Here is an 18959-nt window from a genome sequence, read left to right on the forward strand (position 1 = left end):
CTGGTGTTACGATTGTCCAGAGGAGCAGGATAGCTGGAGTATCTCTTATTCAATTTATGGCAGTTTACCTTAAAAAGCCAGTGTGGAGTTGTGGTTTGGACGCTGGAGTATGGCTATGGAGACCAGGGTTCAAATGCCGGCTCAGCCATGAAAGCTGTGGGCTGATCCTGGGCAGGCGACACTGTCTCAGCCTCAGAGGATCGCAATGGCAACCCTCCCTCTGAAGAAAGCGGCTTAGGAAACCCGCCGATAGGTTTGCCTTGGGCCCTCCGTAAGTCAGAAAGGACTTGGGTTTTCTTGGCAGGAATTCTTCAGAGGAGCTTTGCTTTGGTTCACTGACCGTTCGTTGTCCATTTTTGTTTTTAGTCAGGTTTCCCAGTTGCAGAGGATCCCTCTGAAGGCGCTTACCTTTCCGGTAGGGATCTGGGTTCAGAGCAGACTTTAAGCAGGTAGGGCCTCGCTGATTTCGAAGACGTCTTCCAGGTAGGTTTTTTTCCTCAGAGGCCTTGCTGGCTGACTTTGGTGGCCCCTCTTCCTCTGGAGCCACCGCCCGGCTGCCTCCTGGCTGCCGTTCGAGGGCCTGACTTCCCAGCCATCCTTTAGGCTTTCCTTTTGGGTCCCAGCTGGGAAGGGCAGGGGACAAGTGGTGGTGCTGGTCTCAATTGGTCTGCTGCTCAGATACTAACACTCATCCCTACTAACACTAACACAAACACTAAAAGGAACCCCACCATTAACACCAACGCTGCGTCCTGTCTTTTGTCTCTCTCTGAGCAGATGAAGTTGTTGCATAGCAAGGTTTTCGAAGTGTGGTTTAGGGAAGTCTTGTTGCGTAGCGGTCGTTGGGTTGGCCTTTTAGCGTGGCACTTTAGCGCCGCGGCTAAAAAGCGATCTTGTGTGGTTTCTTCTCAGTGGTCTTTGATGGTAGTTTTTGTCAGGGTTTTGGTTGAAATGAGAGAGCACCAGCACTTGTCCCCTGCAGCTGCCCCTGGGACCCCTCTGGACCTCCCTGCCCTATCCTTTCTTTCCCAAAGAGAGCCCCGAACGGCGGCTGAGGCCCAGGAGGAGAGCGGCAGCCCCCCCAAAAGCCAGCACTGCCTGCCCCACGGACACTCCTGGGACCCTGGACCCTGGGTTTGGAGGTGGGCCACTTGTGCCGCCTCTGATTCCTCTCTTTCTTCCAACGCCACCGAGGTCCCAGGTGCCAAGGCTGCCCCTTCGGAGGTCCAGAGGGAGAGTCAGGCGCATCCAGGCCCAGAAGCAGCAGCAGCAGCAGGCGAGGAAGGGAGTGTCCAGCCCAGAGGGAGGGAGGAAGAGGCGGCCCCGGCTCCATCCCCTACGGAGGAAGGAAGGAAGAGACGGTCTCCGCTGGACATGGCCCCCCCACCCCCAATAGATTGTAAGCCAAAGGGCAGGGAACCCCAACTTTAGGACTTTTTTGGCTGAAGGGCAAGGATGCTAAATGAATAATACTTCAATATTTGTCAAGGAACAAACTAATGCTGAGAGCTTTCAGTGTGCTTCCCTATGGTCAAGCCCTCCACAATGTTTCCCTATGGGCAATTGTTGTCCAATGTTTGCTTATGGGCAGGCATTCCCCAATGTTTCCTTATGGGCAAATGTTCCCCAATGTTTCCCTATGGACAGGCGTTCCCCAATGTTTCCTTATGGGCAAATGTTCACCAATCTTTCCTTATGTGCAGGCGTTCCCCAATGTTTCCTTATGGGCCGGTGTTCCCCTATCTTTCCCTATGGGCAAATGTTCCCCAATGTTTCCTTATGGGCCGGTGTTCCCCTATCTTTCCCTATGGGCAAATGTTCCCCAATGTTTCCTTATGGGCCGGTGTTCCCCTATCTTTCCCTATGGGCAAATGTTCCCCAATGTTTCCTTATGGGCCGGTGTTCCCCTATCTTTCCCTATGGGCAGGTGTTCCCCTATCTTTCCCTAGGGGCAGGCATTCCCCAATGTTTCCCTTTGGGCAGGCATTCCCCCATGTTTCTTTATGCGCAGGCGTTCCCAAATGTTTCCTTATGGGCAAATGTACACCCATCTTTCCGTATAGGCAGGTGTGACCCAATGTTTCCTTATGGGCCAATGTTCCCCTGTGTTTCCCTATGGGCAAATGTTCCCCTGTGTTTCCCTATGGGCCAATGTTCCCCTGTGTTTCCCTATGGGCAGGTGTTTCCCTATGATTCCCTATTGGCATGTGTTCCCCAATGTATCCCTATTAGCAAATGTTCACCAATCTTTCCTTATGAGCAGGTGTTCCCCTATCTTTCCCTAGGGGCAGGCATTCCCCAATGTTTCCCTTTGGGCAGGCATTCCCCCATGTTTCTTTATGCGCAGGCGTTCCCAAATGTTTCCTTATGGGCAAATGTACACCCATCTTTCCGTATAGGCAGGTGTGACCCAATGTTTCCTTATGGGCCAATGTTCCCCTGTGTTTCCCTATGGGCAAATGTTCCCCTGTGTTTCCCTATGGGCCAATGTTCCCCTGTGTTTCCCTATGGGCAGGTGTTTCCCTATGATTCCCTATTGGCATGTGTTCCCCAATGTATCCCTATTAGCAAATGTTCACCAATCTTTCCTTATGAGCAGGTGTTCCCCTATCTTTCCTTATAGGCAGGTGTTCCCCTATCTTTCCCGAGGGGCAGGCATTCCCCAATGTTTCCTTATGGGCAGGTGTTCCCTTATCTTTCCCTAGGGGCAGGCATTCCCCAATGTTTCCCTTTGGGCAGGCATTCCCCCATGTTTCTTTATGCGCAGGCGTTCCCAAATGTTTCCTTATGGGCAAATGTACACCCATCTTTCCGTATAGGCAGGTGTGACCCAATGTTTCCTTATGGGCCAATGTTCCCCTGTGTTTCCCTATGGGCAAATGTTCCCCTGTGTTTCCCTATGGGCCAATGTTCCCCTGTGTTTCCCTATGGGCAGGTGTTTCCCTATGATTCCCTATTGGCATGTGTTCCCCAATGTATCCCTATTAGCAAATGTTCACCAATCTTTCCTTATGAGCAGGTGTTCCCCTATCTTTCCTTATAGGCAGGTGTTCCCCTATCTTTCCCTAGGGGCAGGCATTCCCCAATGGTTCTTTATGCGCAGGCGTTCCCAAATGTTTCCTTATGGGCAAATGTACACCCATCTTTCCGTATAGGCAGGTGTGACCCAATGTTTCCTTATGGGCAAATGTTCCCCTGTGTTTCCCTATGGGCCAATGTTCCCCTGTGTTTCCCTATGGGCAGGTGTTTCCCTATGATTCCCTATTGGCATGTGTTCCCCAATGTATCCCTATTAGCAAATGTGTTTTGAACTTAGGTTCCTGTGGAAAAACAGCCTGAACTAACAATTAAAAGAGAACATGTAGCATCTATTGTACACTTTTTAAAAGGGACTTGAGATAGTGACTGTCTTTTATGGAGTGCCTTCATTTTGTATGGCTGCCTGGGAGAAGAGGGTCTCCTTCCCTTCTGTCTTGAAATGTCAATGTATGGGATGTTTACTGTGCACGATGCTAGGAGTCCTCTGGACCAGTTTTGTTGTTTATGTGTTTGTACATCTCCATACATGATGGTTACTTACCGCCACACCTTTGGAAGAAATAAAGCACACTGGACGTGAAATGAATTGCTTTGTTTTTCTTGTCGTTCTGTGTCTTTCATTCATCTGGAGGCGATGGCAGAAAGGCTTTGGACTCAATGGGATTTCCGGGGTCCCTCTAATTCTAGGCTGCTCTAGGGAAGTCATTTACAGGTGAAATGTTTATTGTAATGTATGATTTAGTTTGTTGGGGCAGGCAACAAATAGACAAATGTTTATTTCATTTATCATTGAATTAAATGATTCTTATTCTGATTCTTATCATTATTTCCTTAGTTGGTGGGTGTAACATCTATTTTCTTTATTTCTTAAGTAGATGTAATATTCCTTTTGGTATTTACTGTGTTGGTGCCTGCAATGTTCATTTTATTATTTAGTTGCTGGGCGAAGGTTTATTCCATTTATTATTCACTTTGTTGGTGGATTCCACAAAAAAAAATAAAGTTTGCCCCCAACTAAGTAAATAGCATAATAATCCCGTAAGTAAATAACATTTTTATCAATATTTTATTCTTTATTGTAATTTATATTTTATATTTAATTGAAATTTAAGGTATATTTCATACTTTTTATTGTGGAGAATGAATCTATTTTAACTTGGTGTTGCTATGCCTCAGCGGAGACACAGGAGGGCGCCGGGGAGTTAATAGGCTCTGCGATGGCGTTTCATTCCGAAGTCTGCGGCGCCGGTCTGAAAGGGCTCCCCCGCCCCCGCAGAGCCCCCCCCCCAAACCCTATTCTGAGCCGCTCTAGGAGTGGACATCTCGCAGGGTCTGTCAGGGCGTGCGAAAAGGCTAGAGCGTCGCCACGGAGACAGCCTGGTAAACATCTCTTAGAGGGCCGGCCCTCCGAGCGCATATGGCTAGAGCGTCGACACGGAGGCGGTCTAGGAACCCCACCTTAGAGGGCTTGCCACAGAGTGGGGGAAGGCTAGAGCGTCGCCGTGGAGACGTTGTAGGAACAAGTATTAGAGGGCCGGCCCTGTAAGATGGGGGTGGTAGACCATGTCCGTGGCGACGCTCTAGCCATCCGCGCTCGGAGGGCCGGGCCTCTCAGAATGGCCTTGCAGTCATTGGAATGAAGGGCTCCCTGTCGCCCTCCTGTGTCTCCACTCAGGCATTGCAAGCTAAAGGGAAATAACACCTCGCCTTTGTAAGGCCAGGCGAGAGGAAAGAAGGCTGGAGAGGCGTCCAGTCTTTCATTCGTTAAAGCGAACTGACTTCATTTCTATATCATATATTATATATATAATACGGTTGTCTGATTTTATTCTTATTTGTTTTTAAACATTTTCCATTTCTATTTCATGTTATCGAATAATTAAAATGTCAAGCCTGATTTATAATATAAAATAAAAAATATAAAAATTTAAATCTTTTTTAAAAGGGGGGAGTACAGTAAAAAATACAGTAAATGGAGAAAAGGTAGCCCAAAGGCAGCCATTTCGTGAGGGGAAATCGGCAGGCGCTATTGACGAGCTCTTGAGAAGCTCCTGACAGGCAGGAAGGGCGGCCAATGAGAAGCTTGTTGCGGGGCAGAAGAAGAAAAAGGCGGGTTCCTTCGTCGGGGGGGGGGAATGTCGCAGGCGCAGTCGTCAGGGAAGGCAGAGATCGGTCTGGGCCCTTGGAGATAAGGCAGCGGTGCTTTCCCGCGCTTCTTCCGGAGTGGCTGTTACCGCGTGACGCGCAGCCGCCGGGGCCAATAGGATTCGCGAGCGGAGAAGAGGGCGGGGCAGTGTGACCAAGGCGGCTTTCCGTACAGTGTGAGGGAACAACGTTCTCTGGGTCGCTTCGAAGCGGACTGAGGCTTTTGGAAGGGTGAGGGGCAAGGGAACGCGGGGGGGTTTCTCCTCAGGGGCAAGGAAGGGCAGGTTTAAAGTCAAGTTTTACTTATATATAGATATATATGTTTATTATGTTTATTGTACATATGATATGTATTGTACATTTATATTTATTTCTATTGTAAGTTCATTTTATTTAATTATGTATTATAATATTTTAAAGCATATTTTAATTCTATGTGTGTCTACTATGGTATGTTTTTATTTTTATTATATGCTTATTTTATTTTATAATATTTTTATTTTATTTTATAAGACTTTATTATTATATTTTTATTATATCCACATGTATGGATACTTCTATTTATTGTATTATAAGTTTATTATATTTTTAAAGTCTTATTATATACTTTATTTTTATTTATTATTTTTTACTATATTTTGTAATATTTTGATATATTTTATTTTATAATTATATATTGTATATTTTATGCATTTGTTTTATTATAATGTTATTATATTTGATTTATATATGTGTTTTATTTTATTATAATGTTATTATATTTTAAAATATTTTATCCATAAACTTTTATTATATTTCCCATATATATATATATATATATATATAGCATTTTTTATTTTATTCTATTCTATTCTGAGATATATATATGTATCTGTATATACTGTATATATTGTATATTTTTATTTGTTTTTGATATTTTTTGGCATTGTTTCGTCAAGGAGACCTGGCTGGGTTCGACACAATAGGCCTATTTAATTTCAGGCAGATCTTGGGAGACAAGGGGGAAAGATAGGACTTCTGGAGCAGCAAATTCTTGTTCCTGCTCTCTCTTCCCCTCCAAAGAGAAGAGGAAGCAGAATAGGGTGGGATGGCTGAGGCAGGATCCAAAGTGATCTCCAGGTGATCTCTTCCAGTGATTGAAGCTATGAATTGTAGCTGTACCAACCAGTTAGCAGACGACACAGAGCGTTGCAGAAATAAAGACATTTAACAGCAATTTAACTGCCATGATTCCATCCTGCAGAAACCTGGGACACGTAGTTTGGGGAGGCAGAAGAGCTCTCTGACAGATCAGGCTTGCCAAACTACAGCTCCCAGGATTCCACAGGATGGAGCCATGAGAGTTAAAGTGTTGTTGTTGTTGTTGTGTGCCTTCAAGTCGTTTCCGACTCAAGGTGTTCTCGGCAAGTTTTGTTCAGAGGAGGTTTGCCGTTGCCATCCTCTGAGGCTGAGAGAGTGCGACTTGCCCAGGGTCACCCAGTGGGTTTACATGGCTGAGCCAGGATTTGAACCCTGGTCTCCAGAGTCTAAGGCTTCAACCGCTATACCATGTGTCAGCTTTATTTCAGCAATGTGAAAGAGCTGCTAAATGAATCTATGGCCTGTTACAGACTGCCAAAATAAAGCTGCTTGGGGTCTCTTTGGAGGTATGCTGTTTAAATGACGCATGGGTCCTAAGAGTCCAGAGGTCGCGCCAAAGCCACACTCCATTCCTAAGCACTGGAGGGCAGCTTTGGTGCAGCTTCCGGATTTTTAGGATGCATGCATCATTTAAACAGCATACCTCCAAAGAGACCCCAAGCAGCTTTATTTTGGCAGTCTGTAACAGGCCTATAGTCAGCCTCAGGAGAAGGAAATGTCAAACCCCTCTGAACAAAACTTGCCAAGAAAACCCCATGATAGCTTCCCTTTAGGGTTGCCATAAGTCAGAAGTGGCTTGAATGCATATAAGAACTATATGAACAAAGCCACTGGCCTTGCCTGTTGGGGGATTCTGCAAAGCACCACCCCAAAAAGTAACATTTCCATTCCATGTTATGTGTATAAGGTAGCATTGCATGCTATATTGCGGGAAGCCCTCTACTCAAGGGTTGTATGGCAAAGTATGTGCTTTGCATCCTGAAGTTCTAGAATGGAACCCCTTGGAGCTTTCCATAAAAGATTTTGGAGGAAGGAAGCAAAGCCGTTCCACAAACCCTGATGAAAGATGAATTGGTTTTGCCAATACCTTTTCCTTCCCCATCTCCTTTGCCTTCTGTGTTTGCCTTTTGAGAGCGGTGGTCCTAGTCGGCATAGCTAATGGTGGGCTATGTTGAGAGCTGTAGCCCAAAAACATCTGGCAAACATCTGCACTTTGCCCAGTCCTGGTAAAGATGGTAATCTGAGAACAGAGACTGCTTGGTTTTCCTGGTTGTGGGTAAGCCACTTTGGACGACTGTTATCTACTAGTGGATTATGTATTCTAGGGTGCATCCAGTGATTCCCAAACTCTGGTTCTCCAGGTGTTTGGGACTTCAGATCCCAGAAGCCTCAGCCATCTTGGCCAATGACATGCCATTCAGGGAGATGAAGTCCAAAACAGCTGGAAGGCCAAAGTTTGGGAATCATTCACTACACTGTTGAAATAATGCAAGTTTGACACCACTTTAAGTGTTGTAGCTCCATCCTACGGAAACCTGGGATTTGTTGCTTCACAAGGTCTTTAGCCTTCTCGCCACGCTACAAATCCAGAGTTCTGTAGGGTGGAGCCATAGCAGTTAAAGTGGTGTCAAACTGCATTCTTTCTACAGTGTGGGAATAGTAGAAATGTGTAGTTATTTAATTATGTATTATAATATTTTAAAGCATATTTTAATTCTATGTGTGTCTACCATGGTATGTTTTTATTTTTATTATATGCTTATTTTATTTTATAATATTTTTATTTTATTTTAGAAGACTTTATTATTATATTTTTATTATATCCACATGTATGGATACTTCTATTTATTGTATTATAAGTTTATTATATTTTTAAAGTCTTATTATATACTTTATTTTTATTTATTATTTTTTACTATATTTTGTAATATTTTGATATATTTTATTTTATAATTATATATTGTTTATTTTATGCATTTATTTTACTATAATGTTATTATATTTGATTTATATATGTGTTTTATTTTATAATGTTACTATATTTTAAAATATTTTATTCATAAAGTTTTATTATATTTCCCATATATATATATATATATATATATATATATATATAGCATTTTTTATTTTATTATATTCTATTCTGAGATATATATATATGTATCTGTATATACTGTATATATTGTATATTTTTATTTGTTTTGATATTTTTTGGTTTTATTCTAATTTTATTTTATTTTGATGTTTCATTATATTTATTATATATCTGTGTATTTTTATATATATATATATATATATATAACAATTAAAATATAATAAATAATAATTTTATTTATTATATATGTTTTTAATTTATATTCTTATATTTTTATTTTATTTATTAGCTATGTGTGTATTGTACATTTTTATTTCTTTGTATATGGCTTTTATGTTATTGTAAAATATTTTATTATATTTTAATTATTTTAATGTTTTATATATATGTATATATATATATATATATATATATATATAATTAAAATAATTAAAATTTAATAAACAATAATACTACTTATTTTCTATGTTTTTATTTTATATTATATTATTATGTTTATTTTATTTATTAGACATGCATGTATTGTACGTTTTTATTTCTTTGTATATGTCTTTTATTTTAATATAATAGTAAAATAATTTATTATTATATTGTAATTATTTTAATCATACATATATTGTATGTTTTTATTTATATTTTTTATTTCATTATAATTTTTTATAATACAATAATTCACTATTATATTTTAATTATTTTAATGTTTATATATATATATATATGTATATATGTATGTATATATAATTAAAATAATTAAAATATAATAAACAGTAATTTAATTATTTTCTATGTTTTTATTTCATATTGTATTATTACACGTTTATTTTATTTATTAGATATGCCTGTATTGTACATTTTTATTTCTTTGTGTATGTGTTTTATTTAATTATAATATGGTCTTTGCAGAGGTGGTCTTTCTGTGTCTGTTTCAGATCTACAGTTCAAAGCGTCACTCAAACTGAGAGACTCTTGGGGTTTTTGTGTGTCTTTCTTGGGAGGGCTATGGAACCGAATGGGCGACCTTTGGCTAGTCACACTCTCTCAGCCTCAGAAACACAGTTTTATTTTGCTTATTTGGTGAAGAATACGTCTTGTTTATTTAGATAGTATATCTAAGAAGTATGCCTATAGATTTGTGAGGCAGGCAAACGGAAGGAAGGAAGGAAGGAAGGAAGGAAGGAAGGAAGGAAGGAAGGCAGGCTTTGTCATTCTGTTTGCGTCCATTGATTTTATGCTCTGCTTTTCTCCCATCACAGGGCTTGAGGCAGAACGAAACCTGAAAGTCTTTGAGGAAAAAAGGAAAGGCAGAGGGAAGAAAAGAACAGAGAAGGAAGGAAGAAAGGAAGAGCCAGGAAAGCAAGAGAGAAGAAAGGAGAACCCCTGAAAACAGTGCCCAGCTGAGGATGGAAGCTGCAGTCAACTCGGTGAAGACAAGGCCTTGTAGCATGAAGGAGAATGCTTCACAGACAGAAAGACAGAGAGACACAGAGCAACTCCCTTCCGTAGGTTCAGCATCGATTCAATGCGTTGTAAAATGCCTCGAACCGTCGGACAGACTTCGGATCAGCCGCTGCCAAGGAAGGTGTCCGCCACAGTTTCAGGTAGCGTTTCGTTGGCACGGAGCAGGGGAAGAGCAATGGCCTAGAAACCCTGACTTCCAACTGCCATGGGACCTTTGTGAGCAGACGCGGCGCCCCGAGAAACCGTCGTCTCTGCCCATAGGTCTGTCCCTGGATTTAGATTCTGAGGGCGTGGCTCAATTCAGCCGTTTCTTTGTCCAATCGGCCGTCCCGTTGTTTCTCTTCCGAAACGTCCCCTTGCAGCTTGGAGGGCTAATCTCCCGGGGGGGCGAAACTCTCCGCCTCCGTTTTGGGGCGCTGCAGCGGCTTCAGTCCCTTTGGCCTTCTGGGCAGAGCCTTTCTGACCGTTTGCCCAAGGCAGAGCGGCATCCCTGGCCGTGGGGGACGCCGTGGGGACCCGCCATCTTGCTCCCAGACTTTTATGTTAAAAACCCTAAAATAAAATAAAATCCCCAGATGAAACGACAGAATTAAATAGTTTTCAGGGCCACCGTGTATTTTTTTATTTTAGTTTATTATTTTCTTATTTATTTGTATTTAATTTGTTTGTTTTAAAAAAACCCACCCCGATAAATAGCTTCCCTGCTTAAACCTGACAAGCCCCCTGAAACCAGGATGGCACCTTTGGGATTAACTGGAAGATGCCTCTTCCAGTCAGCCTCCAAGGTCCTCCCAGACCCCTCTCCCTTCTAATCCCGCAAGCCCTGCCAGGCCCCTCTGGCGACCAAGACGGCCGGCCTCCGTGGCGTTCCCCGCGACGGCAGGGGCGCCTTTCCTCGCTCCCCTCCAGCGTGGCTCTTGGCATCCTCCGCCAGGAATGGCTCTCTGGTCCGCATCGGGCAAACCTTTCTCTGGGCAGAAGGAGAAAGAGGCAGAAGCCGGACTGCAGACTCCTCCTTTGAAGGAAGTCCCTTTAAAATCCAGCCTTCCAGGAGCACCTTTGCTGACTGGACCTGCATGGCAGCAGGAGGGGTTGGGGGGGATTTCCTCTGGGGCTCCCCTCCGACCCCAGCGCCCCCAAACTGGTCGCGGAGCCTTTTGCCCTCCCTGGCCATTCGTTCTCTAAGCTGCAACTGGACCTTTTGGAAGAGAGACAGTGGGAAGAACGGAGATGGGAAAGGGAAACAGCTGGACTGGGGTGCGTTCTCTAATCGGGATCCATGGGCAGAAATACGGGGAGGGATTCCGGGTTTCCTGGTGCGTTGCATGGTGTAGACAGGGTCCCATCGTAGTTAGAATTAGGCCAAGAGCACTGGCTGGGGATGAAGGTTAGGAGGTCAGTGAGGAAAGGGTTTCTGTGAAGTAGTCCGAACCTGGCTTCTCTGAACGTGGTGCTTAACATCGCCTGGGTTCTTTCTCTGCCGTTCCGGAAGGAGGATGGCCCTCCCTCATTTTAAAAGCCAGTCGGGAGGGCCATGGTTTAGCTGGGGGGGGGGGGGGGGCTGGCTTATAGAGGCTGAGCTAAATGCAATGCGTTCTTCTCTAGAGCAGGCCAAAGTTAATGGGAGGAGGAGGCAGGTAAGGACAGGTCTGAGGCCGTGAGAGTGGCAGCCAAGGGGCCTTGGTAGAAACGGGAGGAACCCACTGAGCAAGATGTTAAGGCTAGGGGCTAAGGAGAACAGCCAGGGCACCCCTTTGTCACCCCACAGCTGTACGCTGAACCTTTTTTTTCCCCCCATCTCTTTGTCCCTATGCCTCGAGAGAGAGCCGCACGCCATCCAGGCGGAGAAGAAGGAAAGGAAGGGTCCGGCCGAGGAGGACGACGACCCCGACCAATCAGCACCAGCCATGGATGATGGAAGAGACAGTCTCCACTGGACTCGATCCTTTACTCAATTGTAAGTACGTGTGTGTGTGTGTACACTCATCCGTCCATACTTGCGGCTTTGATCATTTATAGGTTTGATTAATGTGTTCTCTAGGGATATCTGCTTTCCTCCAGTGCCACTGTGTGGTCAACTTTACCTAGAGTCGCACTGCAGGACCTAGAGATTTCTAGAGAGGACACTCTACTAGGCCTTTGTAGCTCCTCCAGCGCAGTTCTATGGTCGGTGTCTGTCGGACGTTGACCCCAGAGATGCCATGGAGAACCTATAGGTTTCTAGAGAGAACACTCTATTAGGCCTTTGTAGCTCCTCCAGCGTAGTTCTATGGTCAGTGTCTGTCGGACATCGACCCCAGAGTTGCCCTGGAGGGATAGAGATTCCTAGAAAGGACAGTGTACTAGGCCTTTGTAGCTCCTCCAGCGCAGTTCTATGGTCAGTGTCTGTTGGACGTTGGCCACAGAGTTGCCACGGGGAACCTATAGGTTAATAGAGAGGACACTCTACTAGGCCTTTGTAGCTCCTCCAGCGCAGTTCTGTGGTCCGTGTCTGTCGGATGTTGACCGCAGAGTTGCCCTGGAGTGGCTACAGATTCCTAGAGAGGAGAGTGTACTAGGCCTTTGTAGCTCCTCCAGCCCAGTTCTATGGTCAGTGTGTGTCGGACGTTGACCGCAGAGTTGCCCTGGAGGGGCTAGAGATTCCTAGAGAGGAGAGTGTACTACGCCTTTGTAGCTCCTCCAGCGCAGTTCTGTGGTCAGTGTCTGTCGGACGTTGGCCACAGAGTTGCCACGGAGAACCTATAGGTTCATGGAGAGGATACTCTACTAGGCCTTTGTAGCTCCTCCAGCGCGGTTCTATGGTCGGTGTCTGTCGGACGTTGACCGCAGAGTTGCCCTGGAGGGGCTAGAGATTCCTAGAGAGGGGAGTGTACTAGGCCTTTGTAGCTCCTCCAGCGCGGTACTATGGTCAGTGTCTGTCGGACGTTGACCCCAGAGTTGCCCTGGAGGGGCTAGAGATTCCTAGAGAGGAGAGTGTACTAGGCCTTTGTAGCTCCTCCAGCGCAGTTCTGTGGTCAGTGTCTGTCGGACGTTGGCCACAGAGCTGCCACGGGGAACCTATACGTTCATAGAGAGGAGACTGTACTAGGCCTTTGTAGTTCCTCCAGCGCAGTTCTATGGTCAGTGTCTGTCGGACGTTGACCGCAGAGTTGCCCCGGAGGGGCTACAGATTCCTAGAGAGGAGAGTGTACTAGGCCTTTGTAGCTCCTCCAGCGCAGTTCTGTGGTCAGTGTCTGTCGGACGTTGGCCACAGAGTTGCCACGGGGAACCTATAGGTTCATAGAGAGGACACTCTACTAGGTCTTTGTAGCTCCTCCAGCGCAGTTCTGTGGTCAGTGTCTGTCGGACGTTGGCCACAGAGTTGCCCTGGAGGGATAGAGATTCCTAGAAAGGACAGTGTACTAGGCCTTTATAGCTCCTCCAGCGCAGTTCTATGGTCAGTGTCTGTCGGACGTTGACCGCAGAGTTGCCCTGGAGGGGCTACAGATTCCTAGAGAGCAGAGTGTACTAGGCCTTTGTAGCTCCTCCAGCGCAGTTCTGTGGTCAGTGTCTGTCGGACGTTGGCCACAGAGTTGTCACGGAGAACCTATAGGTTCATAGAGAGGATACTCTACTAGGCCTTTGTAGCTCCTCCAGCGCGGTTCTGTGGTCAGTGTCTGTCGGACGTTGACCCCAGAGTTGCCCTGGAGGGGCTAGAGATTCCTAGAGAGGAGAGTGTACTAGGCCTTTGTAGCTCCTCCAGCGCAGTTCTGTGGTCAGTGTCTGTCGGACGTTGGCCACAGAGCTGCCACGGGGAACCTATAGGTTCATAGAGAGGAGACTGTACTAGGCCTTTGTAGTTCCTCCAGCGCAGTTCTATGGTCAGTGTCTGTCGGACGTTGACCGCAGAGTTGCCCCGGAGGGGCTACAGATTCCTAGAGAGGACACTCTATTAGGCCTTTGTAGCTCCTCCAGCGCAGTTCTATGGTCAGTGTCTGTCGGACGTTGGCCACAGAGTTGCCCTGGATGGGCTTGAGATTCCCAGAGAGGACACTCTACTAGGCCTTTGCAGCTCCTCTAGCGCAGTTCTATGGTCAGTGTCTGTCGGATGTTGACCCGAGAGTTGCCACGGAGAATGTATAGGTTCCTAGAGAGAACACTCTCCTAGGCCTTTGTAGCTCCTCCAGCGCAGTTCTGTGGTCCGTGTCTGTCGGACGTTGACCATAGAGTTGCACTGGAGGACCTAGAGATTAATAGAACACTCTAGTAGGCCTTTGTAAGTCCTTCTGTGCAGTTCTGTGGTCAGTGTCTGTTGGATGATGAGCGCAGATTTGCACCGGAAGACCTAGAGATTTCTAGAGAGGCGTCGTCTCAGGTAAAAACATGGCGTTTTTATTGTTTGCGGGTTTTCCATATTCACGGGGGTCTTTTGCCCCTAAGCCTAGCGCATCTGCATGTGTGTGCGCGCACCCGCACAGACATATGTCAGCGTATTGATTCCACTTTCACTGCCATGGTTCCTTCTGTGGAAAGCTGGGATGTATAGTTTGGGGAGAGCCTGGTGTTATGATTGTCCAGAGCAGCAGAATAGCTGGAGTATCTCTTATTCGATTTATGGCAGTTCACCTTAAAAAGCCAGTGTGGAGTTGTGGTTTGGACGCTGGAGTATGGCTATGGAGACCAGGGTTCAAATGCCGGCTCAGCCATGTAAGCTGTGGGCTGATCCTGGGTAGGCGACACTGTCTCAGCCTCAGAGGATCGCAATGGCAACCCTCCCTCTGAAGAAAGCGGCTTAGGAAACCCGCCGATAGGTTTGCCTTGGGCCCTCCGTAAGTCAGAAAGGACTTGGGTTTTCTTGGCAGGATTTCTTCAGAGGAGCTTTGCTTTGGTTCACTGACCGTTCGTTGTCCATTTTTGTTTTTAGTCAGGTTTCCCAGTTGCAGAGGATCCCTCTGAAGGCGCTTACCTTTCCGGTAGGGATCTGGGTTCAGGGCAGACTTTGAGCAGGTAGGGCCTCGCTGATTTCGAGGACGTCTTCCAGGTAGGTTTTTTTCCTCAGAGGCCTTGCTGGCTGACTTTGGTGGCCCCTCTTCCTCCGGAGCCACCGCCCGGCTGCCTCCTGGTGCCCCTGGCTGCTGTTCGAGGGCCTCACTTCCCAGCCATCGTTTAGGCTTTCCTTTTGGGTCCCAGCTGGGAAGGGCAGGGGACAAGTGGTGGTGCTGGTCTCAATTGGTCTGCTGCTCAGATACTAACACTCATCCCTACTAACACTAACACAAACACTAAAAGGAACCCCACCATTAACACAAACGCTGCATCCTGTCTTTTGTCTCTCTCTGAGCAGATGAAGTTGTTGCATAGCAAGGTTTTCGAAGTGTGGTTTAGGGAAGTCTTGTTGCGTAGCGGTCGTTGGGTTGGCCTTTTAGCGTGGCACTTTAGCGCCGCGGCTAAAAAGCGATCTTGTGTGGTTTCTTCTTCTCAGTGGTCTTTGATGGTAGTTTTTGTCAGGGTTTTGGTTGAAATGAGGGAGCACCAGCACTTGTCCCCTGCCCCTGCCCCTGGGACCCCTCTGGACCTCCCTGCCGTCTCCTTTCTTTCCCAAAGAGAGCCCCGAACGGCGGCTGAGGCCCAGGAGGAGAGCGGCAGCCCCCCCAAAAGCCAGCACTGCCTGCCCCACGGAAACTCCTGGGACCCTGGACCCTGGGTTTGGAGGTGGGCCACTTGTGCCGCCTCTGATTCCTCTCTTTCTTCCAACGCCACCGAGGTCCCAGGTGCCAAGGCTGCCCCTTCGGAGGTCCAGAGGGAGAGTCAGGCGCATCCAGGCCCAGACGCAGCAGCAGCAGCAGGCGAGGAAGGGAGTGTCCAGCCCAGAGGGAGGGAGGAAGAGGCGGCCCCGGCTCCATCCCCTACGGAGGAAGGAAGGAAGAGACGGTCTCCGCTGGACATGGCCCCCCCACCCCCAATAGATTGTAAGCCATAGGGCAGGGAACCCCAACTTTAGGACTTTTTTGGCTGAAGGGCAAGGATGCTAAATGAATAATACTTCAATATTTGTCAAGGAACAAACTAATGCTGAGAGCTTTCAGTGTGCTTCCCTATGGTCAAGCCCTCCACAATGTTTCCCTATGGGCAATTGTTGTCCAATGTTTGCTTATGGGCAGGCATTCCCCAATGTTTCCTTATGGGCAGGCTTTCCCCAATCTTTCCCTTTGGGCAGGTGTTCCCCAATGTTTCCTCATGCGCAAATGTTCCCCAATGTTTCTCTATGGGCAGGCGTTCCCCAATGTTTCCTTATGGGCCGGTGTTCCCCTATCTTTCCCTATGGGGAAATGTTCCCCAATGTTTCCTTATGGGCCGGTGTTCACCAATGTTTCCCTATGGGCAGGCATTCCCCAATGTTTCCTTATGGGCCGGTGTTCCCCTATCTTTCCCTATGGGCAAATGTTCCCCAATGTTTCCCTTTGGGCAGGTGTTCCCCAATGTTTCCTTATGGGCAAATGTTCCCCAATGTTTCCCTATGGACAGGCGTTCCCCAATGTTTCCTTATGGGCAAATGTTCACCAATCTTTCCTTATGTGCAGGCGTTCCCCAATGTTTCCTTATGGGCCGGTGTTCCCCTATCTTTCCCTATGGGCAAATGTTCCCCAATGTTTCCTTATGGGCCGGTGTTCCCCTATCTTTCCCTATGGGTAGGTGTTCCCCAATGTTTCCCTTTGGGCAGGTGTTCCCCAATGTTTCCTTATGGCCAAATGTTCCCCAATGTTTCCCTATGGACAGGCGTTCCCCAATGTTTCCCTATGGGCAGGTGTTCCCCTATCTTTCCCTATGGGCAGGTGTTCCCCAATGTTTCCTTATGGGCAGGTGTTCCCCTATCTTTCCCTATGGGCAGGTGTTCACCTATCTTTCCCTATGGGCAGGTGTTCCCCTATCTTTCCCTAGGGGCAGGCATTCCCCAATGTTTCCCTTTGGGCAGGCATTCCCCAATGTTTCTTTATGCGCAGGCGTTCCCCAATGTTTCCTTATGGGCAAATGTACACCCATCTTTCCGTATAGGCAGGTGTGACCCAATGTTTCCTTATGGGCCAATGTTCCCCTGTGTTTCCCTATGGGCAAATGTTCACCTGTGTTTCCCTATGGGCAGGTGTTTCCCTGTGATTCCCTATTGGCATGTGTTCCCCAATGTATCCCTATTAGCAAATGTGTTTTGAACTTAGGTTGCTGTGGAAAAACAGCCTGAACTAACAATTAAAAGAGAACATGTAGCATCTATTGTACACTTTTTAAAAGGGACATGAGATAGTGACTGTCTTTAATGGAGTGCCTTCATTTTGTATGGCTGCCTGGGAGAAGAGGGTCTCCTTCCCTTCTGTCTTGAAATGTCAATGTATGGGATGTTTACTGTGCAAGATCCTAGGAGTCCTCTGGACCAGTTTTGTACTTTATGTGTGTGTATATCTCCGTACATGATGGTTACTTACCGCCACACCTTTGGAAGAAATAAAGCACACTGGACGTGAAATGAATTGCTTTGTTTTTCTTGTCGTTCTGTGTTTTTCATTGATCTGGAGGCGATGGCCGAAAGGCTTTGGACTCAATGGGATTTCCGGGGTCCCTCTAATTCTAGGCTGCTCTAGGGAAGTCATTTACAGGTGAAATGTTTATTGTAATGTATGATTTAGTTTGTTGGGGCAGGCAAGAAATAGACAAATGTTTATTTCATTTATCATTGAATTAAATGATTCTTATTCTGATTCTTATCATTATTTCCTTAGTTGGTGGGTGTAACATCTATTTTCTTTATTTCTTAAGTAGATGTAATATTCCTTTTGGTATTTACTGTGTTGGTGCTTGCAATGTTCATTTTATTATTTAGTTGCTGGGCGAAGGTTTATTCCATTTATTATTCACTTTGTTGGTGGATTCCACAAATAAAATAAAGTTTGCCCCCAACTAAGTAAATAGCATAATAATCCCGTAAGTAAATAACATTTTTATCAATATTTTATTCTTTATTGTAATTTATATTTTATATTTAATTTAAATGTAAGGTATTTTTATACTTTTTATTGTGGAGATTGAATCTATTTTAACTTGGTGTTGCTATGCCTCAGCGGAGACACAGGAGGGCGCCGGGGAGTTAATAGGCTCTGCGATGGCGTTTCATTCCGAAGTCTGCGGCGCCGGTCTGAAAGGGCTGCCCCGCCCCCGCCCCCGCAGAGCCCCCCCTCCAAACCCTATTCTGAGCCGCTCTAGGAGTGGACATCTCGCAGGGTCTGTCAGGGCGTGCGAAAAGGCTAGAGCGTCGCCACGGAGACAGTCTGGTAAACATCCCTTAGAGGGCCGGCCCTCCGAGCGCATATGGCTAGAGCGTCGACACGGAGGCGGTCTAGGAACCCCATCCTAGAGGGCTTGCCACAGAGTGGGGGAAGGCTAGAGCGTCGCCGTGGAGACGTTCTAGGAACAAGTATTAGAGGGCCGGCCCTGTAAGATGGGGGTGGTAGATCATGTCCGTGGCGACGCTCTAGCCATCCGCGCTCGGAGGGCCGGGCCTCTCAGAATGGCCTTGCCGTCATTGGAATGAAGGGCTCCCTGTCGCCCTCCTGTGTCTCCACTGAGGCATTGCAAGCTAAAGGGAAATAACACCTCGCCTTTGTAAGGCCAGGCGAGAGGAAAGAAGGCTGGAGAGGCGTCAAGTCTTTCATTTGTTAAAGCGAACTGACTTCATTTGTATATCATAGATTATAGATATAAATAAAACTGTTGTCTTATTTTATTCTTATTTCTTTTTAAACATTTTTCATTTTAATTTCATGTTCTCGTATAATTAAAATTTAAAGCCTGATATATAATGTAAAATAAAAAAATATAAAAATTAAAATGTTTTTAAAAGGGGGGAGTACAGTAAAAAATAAAGTAAATGGAGAAAAGGTAGCCCAAAGGCAGCCATTTCGTGAGGGGAAATCGGCAGGCGCTATTGACGAGCTCTTGAGAAGCTCCTGAGAGGCAGGAAGGGCGGCCAATGAGAAGCTTGTTGCGGGGCAGAAGAAGGAAAAGGCCGGCTCCTTCTTCGGGGGGGGGGGAATGGCGCAGGCGCAGTCGTCAG

At 46.2% G+C, this 18959-nt stretch overlaps 1 long non-coding RNA gene across 1 annotated transcript; it reads left to right on the forward strand.

Annotated features, from left to right (window-relative positions):
* The first annotated feature begins 4873 nt into the window (after positions 1–4873).
* LOC149307563 (uncharacterized) lies at positions 4874–16743 on the forward strand. Its single transcript, XR_016282413.1, has 3 exons — positions 4874–5415; positions 9673–11834; positions 14781–16743. It is a non-coding gene; the product is annotated as an uncharacterized LOC149307563 (long non-coding RNA).
* The last annotated feature ends 2216 nt before the right edge of the window (positions 16744–18959 follow it).

This window comes from Sceloporus occidentalis, unplaced genomic scaffold (genome assembly GCF_023333645.1).
Source record: "Sceloporus occidentalis isolate IW3139 unplaced genomic scaffold, rSceOcc1.0.p SCAF_9, whole genome shotgun sequence".
NCBI lineage: Eukaryota > Metazoa > Chordata > Lepidosauria > Squamata > Phrynosomatidae > Sceloporus > Sceloporus occidentalis.